We start from the raw sequence: 10,684 nt of genomic DNA on the forward strand, positions 1-10,684 counted from the left end.
TTACACTACATACACACCAATGTACCACATACAAGTCCTAAACTCTGAAGTATGAAACTACATAACAATGCATAACAATGCAAATACAACATATTTCAAATACTACAACATCATTTCCTATTCCTGTGTGTACACAGTGGTGTAGCCCAGCTTGCCCAGTCACAATATCCCTCACAAGCACATAAGCACCTTTTGTGGCTGGTAGCCCCACGTTAACAATGCCAAATGTCATTGATGTATGTATTTTATTTTATTTTTATTTTCCTGTGTCTGAGGCTGTTTGTCTTGTTTGTTCATTGTTCTATTAAAAAATTGAAACAAAAAACAAAAAAAAACAATAAACTCCTTGTCCATGGATGACATTTTGATGTGGACCCGTTTTCTTTTGGAAAAGTAAATGCACGATAGCTGTGGGATATAGGCCTACTGTAATTTAATTTTTATATTCATTGTATTTGCACAAAAAAGAAAAGCTCTGTGCAGTAACCTGGAACACTTTTATTTTGAGATGTGTTTGAGTGAGATGGTCCTACCTCATGCAAACGAAGTGTTACATGAATCTTAATTTTCTATTGAAGCAAAGTTACAAAAATGTTTGTGTAAGCTGTAGTGCTGCATGGTTAATCGAATCGCAATCGCAATGTCAGCACGTTATATAACCGCAAAAGGATGCGATTATTTTTTTTAATCTTTTTACAGTTAGCCTACAATAATACAGTTTTTTATTAATACACTTTACAGTATTTTTTTTACAGTGCTCCACCGTGTAGGATCGAAACATTGTCCTATTTTTTGTCTCATTAAACTATGGCATGGAGTAAGTGTGCTCTACCTTCTTCCATAATGATACCTGCAGCTTTTTCCTTTTCAAAAAAACAACCACTTTAAACCTTCACAGCACAGCTACAGTATCACTAACAAGAGTTTGGCAGTGAAACGGTTAGCGCTGACAGTGTTTAAAATATTACCAGGCTTGGACTGTTGGACCTCTTTTTCTCCTCCGTCCTCCGTGAAAGCTGCGTGTGTTTCAAACGTCCGTTTTGATAGAACTAAACTTTAGTATAGGCCTACACAACAAACTGGAAAAAACAGTCGACTGACACGTACACTACACACACAGAGCCGTGTAGATAGAAAAACCGCCGATATGGGCTGACTCACCAAAAGACGGTGCTGCGGCTCTAAACTACAGGTTTGGGGGTTCTAGAATAGAACAGAACACAAGACGTCTGCTCCAGATGTGCGTTTACTGCGGTGGTTAAATCCCTGATCGTGTCTGCCTGGGCTGGGCTATCAGCTAAATTGTGTACAATATACGTTGTTTGTTGTGGTAGCCTACTAAACCTTATTAAACGCTTAAAGGACATTGTGCTGGCCTTTTCTCCTTTTTACGTTTCTACCTTGGCCCTGCACCTTGATTTACTTTATTTTGGAGTGTGCTCGCTACTGCTGTTTTTTGACGTTACAAAACTAAAATAAACTACAATTATCAAGAAAATGTCCTTAGTTTTGGTCTTTGTAAGTTTATTTCGTACATAAGCCTGTATTTTGGGTGACATATCTCTTCATAGATCCATCTTCCTTCTCCTCTGCCGTGTCCCTCGCTTAGCAACCTGGGCTAGGCATCATGGAGGCGAAAGTCAGGAGAAACTGATGCGATTACGTTCATATGACTGACTGATGAGAGTGGAACATGATCAATGGTCAATGAGGAAATCCCATAAATCTAAAGTCTGTTTGAAAAGAAGCTATCGTGACAAAGTACGCCCAGCCTGGCATCCTGCTTCCCCCAAGAGGGAGCCTGATCCCAGCCAGGCAGTGTGACAGGGCCCGTTACCTGACATATACAGTGCTTCTGGAAAACAAAAAGTCAAAAGCAATCAAAATGGAAAAAAAAATCCAAAACTATTATTTCATTTCATTCATGTATTTAATTTATTTATATAGGGACAGATACATATAACATTTGCCAATGTCCGATGACATGTAACACAGCATTTATAGCTTATAGGCTCATTTGCAATGCCTGTCCCTAGATGTTATTAGAAGCACCTGTTAAAAGCAAAGTACAGTAAAAGGCTGTAAAATATACAGTAAACCAGTGTTTCTCAAACAGTGATCTTCGGACGCCCCCTAGTGGTCCGCGATTAGATTGATCTTTTTTCCTTGTTTTCTCCCCGTCCCACTATCCAATCAGAGGAATGTTTGTGTTTTCTGGTCAAACGGAAGGTCAGATCACGATGCCTATAAGGACTCTTGGGCCGCGGAGCCTATATAGGGCCGGTAGGGCTTGAGCCCAACTAGTGCAGCAGACAACCAAAACAATCGTGCACTTTGTGATAAAAGCATGAAATTTGGTACACTTATAGCCAAAGGTAGTCCAAAAAGATTTGGATATGGAGGCATCGTGAATTCTCAACATGGCAGCCGTTTTTCAAAATGGCCGCCAGCAACAACCGTTTTCTTATGAATGATGGATAGAATATGATGTTTCAGACTTATTTACCATAAAGAGTAATTGGTAAATGTCTTTTGGATAATAAAAAATTAATTAAATTTTCAAGATGGCCGCCGTCACTTCTGTGGCTGTCTGATATGGGTGATCCCAGTTTCAAATAAGTCATTTTTTCCAATGCAGAATTCAAAAAATTTACTTGAAATTGGCCAGAAGCTTCCTTCTACAACACAACTGATGACATCAGTACTCACAACTGTTGACCACTGCTGACCTATGACCATTTTCAAGATGGCAGTCATTATGGCCAAAATCAAACTTGGTCAGAGATATGTTACACTTCATTCTGCCCACTGTGTTGAGCCTTTCTGAAGGTCAGTGATATGTTACACTTCATTCTGCTCAATGTGTTGAGCCTTTCTGAAGGTCAGTGATATGTTACACTTCATTCTGCCCACTGTGATGAGCCTTTCTGAAGGTCAGTGATATGTTACACTTCATTCTGCCCACTGTGTTGAGCCTTTCTGAAGGTCAGTGATATGTTACACTTCATTCTGCCCACTGTGTTGAGCCTTTCTGAAGGTCAGTGATATGTTACACTTCATTCTGCCCACTGTGTTGAGCCTTTCTGAAGGTCAGTGATATGGAATTGTAGTGTTTCAGAACAAAGGATTGCCTTCTGTCACTGAGTACTGTACAGCCATTTCTATCTATCTATCTAAAAGGGAGCATGTGGGCAATGTTTCTCTGTTTAAATTTTTGTCCCCCTGATGATGTCATCAGTGATGTCATAAAGTCCCGGCATTGTGACATCATGATGTCAAGTCCCGGAAGTGATGTCATCAGTGATGTCACTTGAGCAAGTGTGCTGTCATCAGTGATGCGATGTTGTGACATCATCAGTGGGCAAGCAAGCCTTATGCATGAAAATGATGGATTGCTCTGCTCTCCCCAACGGCTGGAAAATGGAAGAAGTGACCAGAAAGTTGGGTTGGTCAGCTGGAAAAAAGGATGTCTATTATTTTAGTCCGTCTGGGAAGAGGGTTCGGAGCAAGCCTCAGCTGGCCCATTACCTTGGTAACCAGATGGACCTCAGCTTCTTTGATTTCCGCACCGGGAAGATGCGGATGAGCAAGCGGAAGAAGAACTGGCAGAGACTGCACTACAAGAACCAGAACAAGAACAAGAACAAACGTGACCTGAACACGTCACTCCCAGTCAGACAGACAACCTCCATCTTCAAGCAGCCGGTTACCAAGGTTACCAACCATCCCAGCAACAAAGTCAAGACAGATCCTCAGAAAGCCGGCGACCAGCCCAGACATCTGTGTTGGCAGAAGAGACCGAGCGGTCCTAATGCTTCTGACATAGAAGAGTTGCTGGTGAAAACTCTGGAGCTGCCCAAAGGCTTGCAAGGTGTCGGGCCAGGCTGCACAGACAAGACTCCCCTGTCTTGCTGGGGGGCGCTGGTGTGTATTGCGAGCGCGCTCCACACCAGCACCGCCCCCATCACCGGCCAGCTGTCTGCCACTGTCGAGAAGAACCCAGGTGTCTGGCTCAACACCCCCCATCCACCGGGCAAGGCCTTCATTGATCATTGTGAAGAAGACATGGAGGGTGTATAGGACAGTGACGACATGGAGGGTGTATATAGCACATTGACAATGACTGAGATCTCCACATACATGTATGGCCATTTCAGCATGCCAATATGTGGACATTTACTCAACAATAACATCGGGTATCTTCATTTTGTTCTCCATATATAAACGCGCACTTTAGGGCAAGGTCGCTAGAACAAGTTTTGTGAGATGGAAGGAAGCTTCTTAGAAATTCTAGAGTTTATAATTCAATTTCTGCAGAGAAAAAAAAGGGGGGAAAAAAGAGAGAAAAAAAACATATTTTGACACAGAGATCATCCATATCCAACCAGTCTGGACAAAAGGCGGCCATTTTGAATTTTCAATGAGATGGTCAATTATTCAAAAGACATTTACCAAATACTATAATATATGGTAAAAGCCTGAAATATTATTTTGTAGTCATCAATCATAACAAAACTGTTGTTTCTGGCGGACATATTGGAAGAATGGCTGCCATGGACGCCATGTTGAAAATTCATGATGCCTCCATATCCAAATCTTTAGAGAATGCCTTTGGCTATAAGTGTACCAAATTTCATACTTTTATCACAAAATGCACGATTCCTGTATATATTGAAGCTAAGCAGCTGTACTAAACCTACTTTTGGGGAGTTGGACCGTCGTTTTGTGCAGAGAGACTTGCATGTGGCAGCTGCCCTGGAGCGCCTGATTGTGTCTGCAGCTGAAGGGGAAAAGTTCGGTTTCCCGTCTGCTATTCTGTGTCTCTACGAGAAGGATTTGAATGTTGACTCTCTCAGCACACAGCTTGATATGTTGCCAGACACAATCAAGCTTTTCGAGGAGGGCGAGGAGGAAGCAGGCAAACCCCTAACCATGTCATCTGTTGTGTCAGCAATGAATAATACACCTGTGGCAAAAACACTCCTGTCAGATGTACACAAACTGTTAAAGTTGTTTTATACAATCCCCGTGTCGTCTGCCAGCGCCGAGAGGTCTTTCTCGTCCCTCCGTCGTTTAAAGACCTATATGCGATCAACAATGACACAAAAAAGACTTCATAGCCTGATGTGCGGCCCATACACACAAGGACTTTGGACAAAGTGGATGTTTCGGTGATTGCAACAAGGGAGTTCGTCCAGAGCAACGACAACAGAACGCAGTTCTTCGTCGGCAGAATGTAAAGAGATAGAGAGAGAAAGATATGGTGAGTCTGACATTAACAATCTCTTAAAAGTTTGCATTTGGCGTGTGTGTGGAGGAGGAGGGAGGGGAGAAAGTGTGTGTGTTGCCGAGGTGCAGCATCAGCTGGTGCTTTTTTTGTGTTTCACTACTTTGATGTGTATTATTCTATCCCTCCTGTTCGCAAAGTAGTAGTAGCACTATTTAAACCACGAGGCTGAATCGAAGTGATGCTTGATTAATTAATTGATTGATATCGGAATCGGATTGATATAGGCTATAGGAACCACAACTCCGCTCCATTTCAGTACCAGGGACAGCGCCGCACGGCCCTATGCAAATAGCCTAAACTCACCTGTCTCCGATAATAAGCTTCATTTAAGTAATGGAGTAAACTTCAAAAACGTTTCATATTGTTGTCTGATGTAGTCTAGTCTAATTTTTGCGGTTGAGCCTGACCTACTTGAACAGCCTTCCGCGGCCCCTGGCCTACTATATGTATTTTTTCACCCCGAATCCAACGCCACCACCCCTGAGTCTCTCCGACTTACAGTTGCGGAGATACGTCCACTCTGCATGCAGGGTTACAGGAGAGAGACAGGGTACAGCGGCAGGTTGGGAGTTCCGAGTTACTGACCAAACACTCTATTTCAGTGATTGCTGTCAGAATGTAGATTTAACACCATTTAACACTTATTTGAAGACAAAAACATCACTGAATGCAACTTGAAGATGGCAACAGATAGCCTATTTGACTTTGGCAACATTATGCATTTGAACTTGAAAAAACTTTCTTTGAACTTTGAATATATTTGAACTGAAAAGGAGAAATAAATATATAAAAAAAAGAAGAAGAGGTAAATGGACTAAAATAAATTGTATATATTTTTATATCGGTGATCTTGTTTTCATAATTGTGGGAAGCCAGAAATGTGATTAATTGTACAGCCTTAATGCCATTTGTCATTTAATTAGCCTGTAATTTGTCATTTACAGTTGAAGTAGTAGGCCTACTGTTTTTGGGGATGTTTTGGGAGTTAGGTGGTCCCAAGTTTTTGTTATTGGTTAAGTGCTCCTTGGTCTGAAAACATTTGAGAAACACTGCAGTAAAGAAGAAGAAGAAGAAGAAGAAGAAACTGCAGTAAACATAAAGGATATCATAAAATCGGTTAAACAATCAATCATACACGACATGACGGATATGAGCATCGTATAACCCACACACCCACAAACAGTCATTTATGGGAACATTGGTAGTTGCTTTAGATTCGTCTTAAAATTCTCCCAGCTATGATCCTGTTTAATGTGTGTGGGGGTAACTCATTACAAAAGTAACTTTTAGCAGTAACACAGTAATACAACTTATTACCAATAGGATTTCAGTAATATTATACCAGTTACTTCATCAAGTAACACAAGTTACAAGTTGAGTTATTTTTTTAATCAAACCACGTAAATAATAATAAAGATACAATAATTTCCTAATCAAATTGTGTTTTTATGCTAATAACCACTATGGATGACAATAACAAAGGAAAGGGATAACATTTAGGATTTTGGACGGTTTACACCGACTTCAAGACCGTTTAAATTATTTTGGGGGATGGTTCCGGGGCCGCGATAACAAGTGATAAGGAACTTACGCACATCCACTTCTTGGTGCTGAGCCAAACTGTAATACAGAAAATCTAACTAGAAAAAGGGCTCGCGACACAGTTTCTTTGAGCTCCCGTGGACAACATTGAATTTAGACAGAGACAAACAGTTTTGATCCGGTCTGGATCTTCGTCAGAGTCATGTGAAGCACATACATTTCAGGAAGTGTTTTTATAGGTACAGGTACATGGGTACATACCACCGCCTACTGGCTTGGAGGTAGGCCCAGGCTCACTTTAAAGAAGAAGTGCTATCTAAGAAGAAACTTCTAAATATAACAACAAGGTGTACAAAACAAAAATGTATATATGTTTCAGAAGATTCAATTAGTCAATACTTGTTAGTATACTAAGGCAAGACACATAATACATTCTGTGTTTTTTTTTTCTTATTCTTGACAAAGACACTTTCAAAGTTTCAAAAACACTAGAGTATACAGGTACATACGAATATTTTTCAAGGACATTTTTAAGAATATTTTACAAGACTATATATCCTTGAGTCTGATTCTTTCTCCAGGACAAGCAACAACAAAGAAATAGGAACAAGGAATAAGAGAATATGAGAATATAAGAATATCGGAATATGCAGCACAGAGGCCGCGATGTCAGGCCGCGATGTCATTCTGCTACTGCGGTTATTTTGGTTAAAGTATACGCAAAAGTAGTGTAATAAGTAATGAGTTACTCTACACAGACAGTAATATTGTAAAGTAACGTATTACTTTCAAATGGAAGTAACTAGTAATATGTAGTATATTAGTATATTAATAGTATATTTTGAAAGTAACTTGCCCAACACTGGTGGGCAGTGAGTTCCACATTTTGAGCCCCTGTACAGTGAGGGCTGTTTGTAGGGAGGTTTTCTGGAGCGGCACTTTGCAGTTCCCTGCAACAGCACCTCTGTGGCCTGTATCACAAAGCTGGATCTCAGCTTAGCGAGGTCACTTCAGGGTTGGGTTAACCCTCGGTTTTCAGTCTCACCAAGGTGCTTTACTTTTTATCGGGGTACGTTGTCATGGTAACTTATGCTGAACAGCTAACCTGGTCCAGAGCAAGTTATGTTTGAGATTGAGATCGCTGGGCCGCCTTTTCTAAAGCATGGCATCCATTCCATTTTAAAGCATGGCACCCATTCTCTTTCTTTCTCCCTTCCCCTTCTCCTTTCCCCACATCTCCTTCTGTTCTCTTCTCCCCCACATTTCCCATTCTCTCCCCACCTCCTCCCTCCCCCTGCTCTCTTCTCCCCCACACACCCCCCGCTCCCCCCCCTTTCCCCTCTCCTGCTCTCTCCTCTTACTCCATCCCCACCTCCTATACCCTCCAACATTTCCCATTCCCTCCCCACCCCATCACTCTCTCACATTCCCCCTGCTCTCCTCCTTCTCCTGCTCTATCCTATATTTCTATATTTTCTCTATTTCTCTATCAATTGTTCAATGTGTTATCATTATTCTGTAATTTGCTACTGTTGTGTCAGCTAGAATTAGCTAGACATATTTTCTGTGAAGCCCTTTGGGACATGCTTGTGAATTAGGGCTATACAAATAAACTTGACTTGACTTGACTTGACTCCCGACCAATCAATTCTGTTGGAAAATGGCCTGCCCATACCTAGACCATCCCATTGATATCGGCGCGCAAATTGTTAGACGAGCTCTCAGGAGGGAGAGAATATTCCACGACAGAATCAATCCTTTTGATTTGCCGGACGAGGTAGTGTATGAGAGATACAGATTCTCGTCTGAGGGACTACAGCATATCTGCCAGCTGCTGGAGCCGTATGTCGGCAACATTACGAGTCGCAGTCGGGTGCTTACAGTGCCCCAGACTGTGTGTATCGCACTGCGGTTCTTTGCCACAGGTAAGTGATTGTACAGATGTTTTTTTCTTTATCTGTAATCATGCTTATGGTGTCTCATGATCTGATATGGAATGAGAGAGGACAAGAACATGAAAATGGAAATTATTAATTTGTTAGTTTTAGTTACCGTAATTGATTAATTAATTAATTCCATTCATAGGTACATTTATGTATGCTGTTGGCGACGCTGAAAACCTCAGCAAACACACATGCTGCCGGGCCATACATAAGGTGGCACGGGTACTGAGCGGGCTGCTGGATGCCTTTGTGCTATTCCCTGGCCTCCTGCCCACACAGGCAATCAAGGAAGGGTTCTATGAGATAGCGGGTAGGCTAATTTATATAATATATTATATATAATATATTATATAATATAATATAATATGGATATAATGTAGGCTACACCCTATACTGTTGTATAGGCTATTAAATGCTATTAAATGCAGGATGGTCCTTTCACAGGATTCCCCAGAGTTATTGGGGTAATAGATTGTACACACACCCCTAGAGTGGATGGGGTCGTATGCAGCAAACACGGCCCCTTTTATGTGAATGCGCACTGATCTAGATTGGAAACTCCTGGGTTCACTTAGCGAGTTGATAACCAGCTTCATGAGACCACTTATCATGATTGCCAAGGTCTGGTTAAGTTAAGGTTAAGTGTAACCAGATAAGGAAGGGAAAACCCAGGTATGTTAATCCAGCTTCGTGATACAGGCCACTGATGGCTGTTAGGGCTGGGCGATATGACCAAAATCTCATATCCCGATATAAGTCATTTCATATCCCGATACCAATATATATCACGATATAGCATATTTTCTGTAAATTCTATTTATAGTTTATATAAAATTACCACATGGCCATTTATTTATGTAGCAGTTAACACATTCACTGCCAGCCGTTTTTTTTTTTTACTGTAGGTAGGTTCTGCCAGAGGGTTTTTTTGAGGATTCTGGCTCATCTTTCAAGACCCGAGGATTCTTTTCTGCTAAGATTTTGTGAACACACAATATCTCAAAACAACTAATAGAATGTGTGCTTTCTCTGTCTAAAAGAGTTAGTTTGTAGAGTTAGTAGTTATGTAAGCATTAGCAGTTGAATACAGCATGGTTTCAGCATCAGAAAATTTATTCAGAGATAAACGGCTTTTTGTGAAATTCGATAGAACAGTCACTTTAACCATTCATTTTTGGCGTCAGACATCTAAACAATAGTTTTGAACAGTAATTTCCTCCATAACAGCAGGAAACCCCCCTCTACTTCCAACTCCTCCCTCCGTGGGCGTTCTCCTCCGCTCTCCTTGGCTCTGCGGCGGGTCTGTGACAAACGAGTTGCTGCTTTGCTGCTGCTGCCTGGCAGTCTGCATGGGGCTCGCTGGTTTCTTGGCGGTCCGGTTGAGAGCTCTGATGAAGCTCTTGCGATTCTGGGCTTATTTATGGTGCGTGTTTCAAAGTGTGCATCCAATCTATTCTTGGAACCCCCCACCGTTGCCACCGCTGTGCATCAGCGCGAAAGTGAAAGCGTTTTCGCCATCCATTTTACTGTATGAGAACGGCTTCCTCGCGCTTTTCCCTATAGTTTTGGCTCGCCTCTCCTACTGTGGAGAGACATGTCGCCACTCAGTGGGTCGGTAAAATAGATTATACACATTCAATACCTCCAATTCTGGTATAGGAGACGTAAAAGGGGTTGATCGATGTCCCACCGTCAAAAAAATAATATTTTTTTTTAAGCCGAGATATCTCGTCTTTGGCACTCAACGGTTGGATTCTGTAAGCCGAGATATCTCGTCATTGGCACTCAACGTGTTAAACCAGTTAAAATGTTGTCAAACTTCACAAAGGATACATGCATTCAGAATACAGATAAGCATGGCTATTCTTTACAACACAAATAATAATAATTAGTTGCAGGGCAGTAGAAT

The 10,684-nt window shown here is 41.5% G+C and overlaps 1 pseudogene across 1 annotated transcript; it reads left to right on the top strand.

Moving 5' to 3' along the window:
• Positions 1-3,387: 3,387 nt before the first annotated feature.
• LOC310790236 (methyl-CpG-binding domain protein 3 pseudogene) lies at positions 3,388-4,080 on the top strand (annotated as a pseudogene). Its single transcript has one exon. The product of its transcript is annotated as a methyl-CpG-binding domain protein 3 pseudogene (transcript).
• The last annotated feature ends 6,604 nt before the right edge of the window (positions 4,081-10,684 follow it).

The sequence above is a fragment of the Poromitra crassiceps genome, assembly GCF_964638095.1.
Source record: "Poromitra crassiceps genome assembly, chromosome: 15".
Lineage (NCBI taxonomy): Eukaryota > Metazoa > Chordata > Actinopteri > Beryciformes > Melamphaidae > Poromitra > Poromitra crassiceps.